The sequence below is a fragment of the Lissotriton helveticus genome, chromosome 8 (genome assembly GCF_964261635.1).
Source record: "Lissotriton helveticus chromosome 8, aLisHel1.1, whole genome shotgun sequence".
NCBI lineage: Eukaryota > Metazoa > Chordata > Amphibia > Caudata > Salamandridae > Lissotriton > Lissotriton helveticus.
Genome location: NC_136069.1, coordinates 24453958 through 24462783, shown reverse-complemented (window position 1 = coordinate 24462783; position 8826 = coordinate 24453958).

Below are 8826 nucleotides of genomic sequence, written 5' to 3'. Positions count from 1 at the left end.
CCTCAACCTGTCACCGAAGGTAGTACTGCCCCATCAGCACCCCCTGGCACCAGCAGTGGCCCACCCATACCCGTCACAGTACCAGCCCCTGTCATCCCCCCACCACCACTTATCGCCAGTGCTAGTCCAACACTGCACGCCACAGTGCCAGGACTACCTGGGCAAATAAACACGCAGTTTTCGTTACAACTCATTCCTGTCCCACCCGCCGAGGAAGAAAATGAAGGTTCAGACAATGAGTCCCTCTCATCAAACAATTCACGCACACCATCTCATCACTCTTCCACCTCGTCTCACCATTCATTCTGCCACTACCCTGATCTCAACAGCCTCCGTAATAACAAGACCTCACCGTTCCGGGAGCGGGAGGCCGCCCCCCAAGACCAGCCACCAGTATTCGGCACAAACACAAACGGTCAATTGCTCACATTCTTGACCATCCAAACACAGCATATGGACAGGGAACAGCAGCAGGCCCCCCAGCGACCACTCCATTATGACAAATGGAGAACGACAGCAGACCTTAACAAAAGTCTCGAGTGCAGTCCAACTGAAGATACCAGTACAGACATATTCGGCAGACCAATGTCACCCAACCCCGACACTGATTCTCTACTTCCCGCAATTCGACGCATGTCACTAAAAATAGAACAAATAAATGAAAGAATAACTGAAACACTTAAAAATGCCATCCCAGAACAATCAAATACACAAGCCTCAATAAGCACTCCACAGCTGCACACAGTACAGGCAGTTCCTTGTAGGAATACTGAGGGGTATGAAGAACGGGCCATAATGCACAACTGGCAGCTCGTACCCCAGCCACACCCATGCTGAGCACAGATCCCTTTGGGGACGTGGGCAGGAATGAAGAGCTGGGCCACAGCGGCCATCCCCCTTGCCTTCAGACAGCGGCGCCAGTACAAACACATACAACTACCACAACGGCACAGGTCTGCTATACACAACCAGAACCACCACCACGGAACACTGCACCTGTGGTAGATCCGTTTGGCCCACCGTCCACCACGGCCATGGTAGATTCATCCAACCTGCCACGCACCACAAATACGACAAACCCATTCTACCAAAATACTAAGGAATTCCCAAGTTCAGGGGATACAGACGGGAGAAGGAGGACTAGGACAACAGAGGTAGAGAGTCTCAGAGTATTGGGGAAACACGGATGCCCAGAGGACATCAAGTATGATGTCACTGGCACCGCTTCCATGCGCAACACTCGAGCTAGAAAGGGTAATGGCATGTTCTTCAGAAGACCATGTGCATTGCAAAGCGACGAGCTAACACCTAACGAGATAGTGACACAGGGTGAAGGTACAGATTATGCTGTCAACCCCATCACTGACGATTTGGCACGTTGGACAGAGTCTCTGGCCCCGCAAATGCTCCCATGGCAGAGAAAGGGGTCATTTGAGCCACAGCATATGTCAATAGCAGTGGAATGCATCCTACAGGGTGCAGGAGATGAGGATTGGGACTATGCCTACATGCGGGCAAGTCTAAAGATTTGGCAGAAATACGCCAGGCACCATGACCACACAAGGCCAAGAAATCTGGGCGCTGGAATGGCACACCAGATTCCGCTCATATACAAGAAAGCCAAAGACCCCCCAGTTTACAACTGCTGGTCTTACGCGGAGAAAGAACACATTAAGAAGAGCCTCCCACCCCTAGCAGAGGGGGCTAGCAAATGGATGCTGGCCCTAGAAAAGAATACTACAGGCTCCAACATAGGGATAGGCGATATGAAAAGTTTGCTCATCTCCCTCATGGGAGGGGAAGCAGAAGAAATGTTAAAAAGTATCAGTAGAGGGTTAATAACTATGAATGACACCCAGTACAATGGAGAACACTTTGATAAAATAAGGGCAGCAGTCTGGGCCAAATTGCGAAAGAAGTACCCTGATGTTCCTGACATTGGGTCCCTCATGTCGCTGACAATGCAAGCGAATGAGGATCTCATCAACTTTATCTCCAGAATGAAAGAAAAGTGGCATCAGGAGTTAGGAGACTCATGGAATGCAACTGGGGGGAATAGCAGCTTTTTTACCACATGGTCAAGAGAGGGCTACCAGAAGAAGTACAGGAAAAGTTAGATGGGGTAGTAGCCATGGAGGCAAAACCATAGCCTGAGATCCAAAATCACATCATACATTTCTGCAAAAAGAAAATAGAACAGGAAAAGAGTAGGCAGCTAGCTATAGAAAATGCAGCTGCAAAATTGGTGCAGCAGAAACATAATAAGAAAAAAGACGCCCTAGATACAGTCATGTTGGCAGCACCTGTCAACTAGATGACGGCCGTCACCACATTCCCTCAGAACGACCTAAACGCAGTAGCCACTAGTACACAGCCTGCCCCCCAGCAGATGCAGGCGCAGCCGGCCATGCAGCAGATGCAGGCGCAGCCGGCCACACAATATGCACAGGCACAGCCCCAACAGCAAACACAGCCAGCAGTGCAATACGTGCAGACCCCACCCCATCAGCCTGTGCAGTATGTACAGATCCAACCCCAGCCTCCCGTGCAGTACGTGCAACAGCAGCCCCCAATACAATACGTAGCACTGCAGCCTGCCTACGGTAATGACCGACCACAGTATTACAACAATGACAGAAACAATGCTAACCAAAACACAGGCATGCAGGGAAGAGGCAATGGAATGGGTCAACAAAGGGTCCAACTGCAGCCGAGGTCACACACTTGCTTTTATTGTCACAAAGTGGGCTATATGCAGAAAGATTGCCGCACTAGACTCCGAGACCAAGGCCAACAAACTATGGGTCCCACCCAACAAGCACCACCGCGATTCCAACAACAACCACAACAAACGTACCCTCAGCAACCCCAGATACTGTACGCCTATGCCCAACATGCCCCGCAGCAAAACATGCAGCAAGTGCAGATTGCCCAAACTCCACAGTCACCCCAACAGATGCAAGCTCCCATGCAGCAGCAGCTGACACCCACCTACCAAGCGATGCCCCAAGCCCAAAATACTACACCCCAAGGTGGAATGGTGACCACCCCCAATAATCCGTTCGCACAAGGCACCATCCAACAGTACCAAGCAGGAGGATACACTTGCTAGAACAGCCCACAGACAACTCTTGTGTGCCCAGTTTTATCATGCATCATGAGCGGTGAAGATGACCCCACCGTCCTGGTCACAATAAATAATAGAACATATAGCTTCCTCATTGACACAGGCGCCACGTACTCCTGCATCACAGGCGGACCTCTGCCTATTTCTGATCAAGTAGCGGACACACAGGGATTCTCTGGGGCAATAGCAAGGGTACCTTTCACCAAGCCAGTACCCGTACAAATAGGAGACCGGGTGTTGGAGCAACAACTACTTTACTCGCCACATTCTCCAGTGAACCTTTTAGGGCGAGACCTCATGGCAAAACTGAACATGACCATTCACTTCCATGAGAATGGAACCATGGTTTGTTCTATACCAGGCACACCCCTGGCAAGCATGATGGCAATCACTGTTGACTCTTCCTTGAAGGAGCAAATAAGAGCTGTGGATGAGCAAGCATTCTCCGCTGCAGTACATATCATTGTAGCCAACACACCAGAACTGCACCAGCGCACTGTCCAGCTCCCAAGGGAATTTCTCTTTCGCCCACAGTCCCAGCACTCCCAGAAATCAGACAAAAGCATGATCCTAGGCATACAGGCTCTCGAAATAACACCTACATATGGGGCATTTATAGCAGGAGACGACAATATGTGCACCTGGGCCTGTGTAATTTTTATCGAGCCCGGACAACTACTACGAAGCATTTCAGATGAACAGCTCTTTGGCGACCCTGATGAATACTCCAAAACAGAGATCGTCTACATAAACGACGTACTCCTCTCAGTCACAATAGAAAAGAGAACACCCACGGCCCCACCACAGTATGATTCTGTGCGTGAAGCAGACTTGGCTCAAGTCCCGCCACATCTGTGGACTACAGGCCCCAATGACGTAGGCCTTATTCGCTCTGCCACTCCATTTAAGATAACACTGAAACCAGGCGCAATATTACCCAGAATAAAACAGTATCCACTTTCTAAGGAAGCAGAGGAGGGCATTGCCCCTACCATACAAGCCTTGCTGGATCAGGGGGTTATATATCCCTGTATTTCTTGTTGTAACACCTGTCTATTTCCTGTTCGTAAGGCTAAGACCAATCAATGGCGTCCAGTACACGACCTGCGCTCGATCAATAACATAGTGGTACCAGAGTTTCCCATCGTCCCGAACCCTTCTGTCATCCTCACAAATGTTCCCCCGAATGCACAATAGTTTTCCGTCATTGACCTGAAAAATGCATTTTTCAGTGCACCCCTTCATCCAAACAGCCAATACCTATTGGCTTTTTCGTTCCGTGGGGTGCAAATGACTTACAGACATTTGGCTCAGGGGTACTGTGAGTCCCCTAGCGTCTTCAACAGAGTTGTCAAAGAAGACTTATTAAATTTCCAATGTGACAGCACTTTGCTGCAATATGTCGACGACATCTTACTTTGCAGCTCTTCAGAACAGCAATGCAGAACAGATACAATCTCTCTGCTTACCACCCTAGATCACAGGGGCTACAAAGTGGACAAAAATCAACTTCAGTACTGCCAAACAGAGGTACACTATCTAGGCCAGGTACTATCAGCATCAGGGAGACGAGTCACGCCAGGCAGAGTTGAGGCCATAAAAAGAACCTCAGAGCCTCAAAGTGTAAAAGAAATGCAGAAATTCCTTGGACTTATTATGTCCGGCAATGGGTCTTTGACTTCTCCACGATAACTGCCCCGTTGCTGAAAGCAGTTAAAGCAGCCAAAGACAGACGTAACAAAATAGACTGGACACCTGAAATGACAGAATCCTTCAAACAGTGAAAAGATGAAATTACAAACGCACCAGTGTTAGGTACACCCAATTACACAAAATAATTCTACTTGTTCACTCACTGCAATGGTCAGGTTATGACTGCTGTACTTACCCAGAAATACCCCATGGGCCACAAGCCCATTGCCTACTTCAGCGGCATGCTAGGCTCAGTCATGAAAGGTCATTACCCCTGCGAACAAGCTCTCGCTGCTGCAGCCTTTGCGGTAGAGAAGAGCACTCCCATTGTCAGGGGATCCTCGCTGACACTGTACACTGAGAACGCCATCTTTGCTATAATTCAGAAAGCCAAGACAACATTAACAACACAAAGAGTGTCAGGTTACGAGGTCATACTGTCATTGCCCTCTCTGAAAGTTGTCAAATGTCACACTGTCAATCCTGCCACGTTCTTTGCCCATCCCATTGCAACACCAGACGATGACACCCATGACTGTGCCACATACTCTCCAGATGAGTCAGGAGCAGCAAAAGAGGAGCCTCTGCCAGACAGCACTGTATATTTTTATTGATGGATCCTCTACCATTGACCAGGAGACAGGGATTAGGTACACAGGAGCCGCAGTAGTCAGGGCCCAACAGCATGAGTCCTCTGATTCCCTAGACATTGTCCAGCAAATTGCATTGCCTCCACACTACTCAGCCCAAGTTGCTGAATTGGTGGCACTAATTGCCGCTTTGCACCACGGGGCTGATGACCGCATCTCAGTGTACTCAGACTCTGCATATGTCACCCCAACGACACACTCAAGCATCCTGCGCTGGAAGAGGCGTGGGTTTCTCAAATCAGATGGAACACCTGTATGCCACAAACAATTGCTGGAAGACTTAATTGAGGCCCTTACACTTCCAACTGAGGTAGCTGTTGTCAAATGTGCAGTGCACACTAACGGACAGAACTTTGTCTCCAGAGGTAACGCTCTGGCAGATTGGGCAGCCAAAGCTGCAGCCAGACCCCCCCTTCCTTTGACTACACCACATTCTCAAAGCGCCCCTATCTTACTTGCCCAAGCTGTAGCTCCAGCAGACCAGACAAGCACACATGAACATAGTGTGGCCCCAGCACAGCGCACAGACATGAACAATGAAACTCTTAACACAAATGCTTCCTACCCTATCGACAACACGCAACAGTATGATTACATTGCCCAACTGCATCTCAGAGAAATACAAGAAAGTGCACCACATCAAGAGAAAGAGCTATGGAAGAAGAGGGGAGTACAGCAGGACCCTGCTGATTTCATTTACAGGCAGACCATGTCTGGGAAGCCTGTCATGCCACAAGCCTTACTGTAGGTGGCACTGGACCAACTCCACCTTCCCGCGCATGTTTTCCGAGATAACATGTCCACAACGTTGCAAGCAGACTGGTTCATTCCCAATGCCCACAAACTCATACAACTCTTTGTCAATAAATGCCTTATTTGCCAACAGTATTCACCAAACCCAACTCTCAAAACAGTCGCTTCCACCATCCCCAAGCCCTCTGGCCCCTTCAAAGAACTCCACCTCGACTATGTCGATATGATGTTATGCCCACTGTTGATATGTTCTGTGAGTGTGGGGCTCAAACAGACTGTGTTGAGGGGTGTATTGGGGCATACTGTCGGTGCCCAACCCCCGGTACCAGCATTCCGTGGTGAACTGCCGCCCCCAGGAACAGTATCCTTCTTTTGGGGAAAAATAAGGATCTATGGAACACCGTCCATTGGCCCTCCGAGCTTGGAATCATCCCCACCCCTGCTACCCACGTAAGAAATCTGGGGGTCACCATCGATAATGCCCTATCGATGAAACAACAAGCAAACAAAGTGGTAGGCGTGTGTTTCACCATCTTGAAATGGCTGAAAAAAATCCTATGGATGCTGCCCCTTGCTACTCAAAAGACCGTAGTCAACGCACTCGTCACATCTCGGCTTGACTACGGCAACATTCTATATTTGGGCTCAAATCAAGCTGTCATCAAACGGCTACAACTGGTTCAAAACTCAGCCGCAAGATTACCTTGTAAGATTCCTAAAACGGCCAGCGTATCGAAACATCTGAATGACCTACATTGGCTCAGGGTTGAAAACCGCATCAGGTTCAAAGCCCTGAGTTACATGTTTAGGATCAAATCTGGCACCGCCCCAAAGTATCTGCAATCCCTAGCGACCTTGTACATCCCGGGAAGAAAACTGCGCTCCCAGACGGCAGCATACTTTGCAACCCCGAGATTCAAACTAGCGAGAATGGGAGGTAGATCCTTCTCTGTCCTGGGGCCTTCTTTGTGGAACACTCTCCCCCTCCATATTCGCAACGAAGAAAATTACGCTAGCTTCAGAAAGAACATAAAGACCTGGCTCATCCAGAAATAAAATTATAATATCCCTGCTTCCCCTACGTCTGTGCATCGAAAGTCATCGGCGCCGGGAAACCCTTTTTGGGTAGCTGTGCGCCATACAAATGCAAAAATAAAATAAATAAATAAATATCGATATCTCATTGTGGTGGTATGCCTATTCTCGCACTGGATTGAAGCTGGACCATGCGTCCACTGCGATGCCAAAGCAGCAGCCACTTTCCTACTCCGTGACGTCATTTCCCGCTTTGGAATCCCTGACGCCATTAGGGCAGACAACGGAAGCCATTTTTCAAATGCCATCTTCTCCTCTCTGACCACAATGCTAGGCATCAGACACAAGCTGACATCCGCTTACCATCCCAAAGTAACGGCATTTGTGAGCGCCTCAATGGCCTGCTCAAAAACTAAATAAGCAAAATAAGCGCCACCATTGGTAAAAAATGGCTCTACTGCCTCCCACTTGCCCTCTTCTCACTAAGAAACTCCCCAAACTCGGATCACAACCTCACGCCCCACCAGCTTGTCACCGGACGATCCATAAATGTAGCTGTCCCCTCTACCAGGCCCAAAACTGACAGTGAGTCATCTTCTGAGATTGTTAAAGCTGAGCTTTATGATTATTTGTGCACACTAACCCGCGCTGCGCAGGTCCTTTCTGCCCAGATATCCAAGAGGAAGGAGAAGAGCTCCATCAATCCAGAACTTCGACCTATTCGTTCTGGGACTCTGATCTTCGTCCAGAGGCACGTCAGGCGCTGCAAGGACCCAAAATTTGACGGACCCTTCGAGGTGACGGATTAATCTCCAACTGCCGTCCGGATAGTCGAGAGGAAGGCATGGATTCATCGGTGAGACGTGCGGCTCGACCCTGCACCTCCGCAGCAACAGACAATGGACTAACAGATGAAAGCGACATGCCCATGGTCCCCCTGAATGAGGACAGCGGCTTCCCTTCCACTGCCGAAGAAGAAGACACCCACGTGCTGCTCCACAAATACAGCAGCCGTGATGCCAAGATATGTAGTCTTTCTACACTTATGTTATGTATCATTGTTGGAGTGGCACTAGCAACATTTAATTGGTATATCTTTTTTCTTGCTGTAAAAAGTTATCATGACATAGGTAGCAAAAATGCTGTTCTATCCACTGTACCAGCGATCACACTCAATCAGCAGACAGCAACACACAGCACACTAGGTCCCAAACTCCCAGAAAGTAACACTGCTAGCAATACATGCACCAGTGTGCATCTTGGACTCTCACCCTCCACCCCAGAGGACAGGAATAGTTCATGGGATAGGTCTTCAAACATCACAACAACAATACAGCTGGACAATTTGCGTCCTACGGTGCCCAATAATCCCAATGAAGCTACGTTAAAATTCCAGACTTGGCTCACCCAGGCAACCGAACGAACAGTGTGTACGAAATCTTTGTCCAGGAACCGAGCCAATCCGACTGCCCCATGGTATTCTGACGAGCTGAGGCGGCAAAAATAAAGTAATAGGAATCTGGAAAGGATTTGGAGAAAAAATTATGACTTGGCCAGTAAGAAAGAATA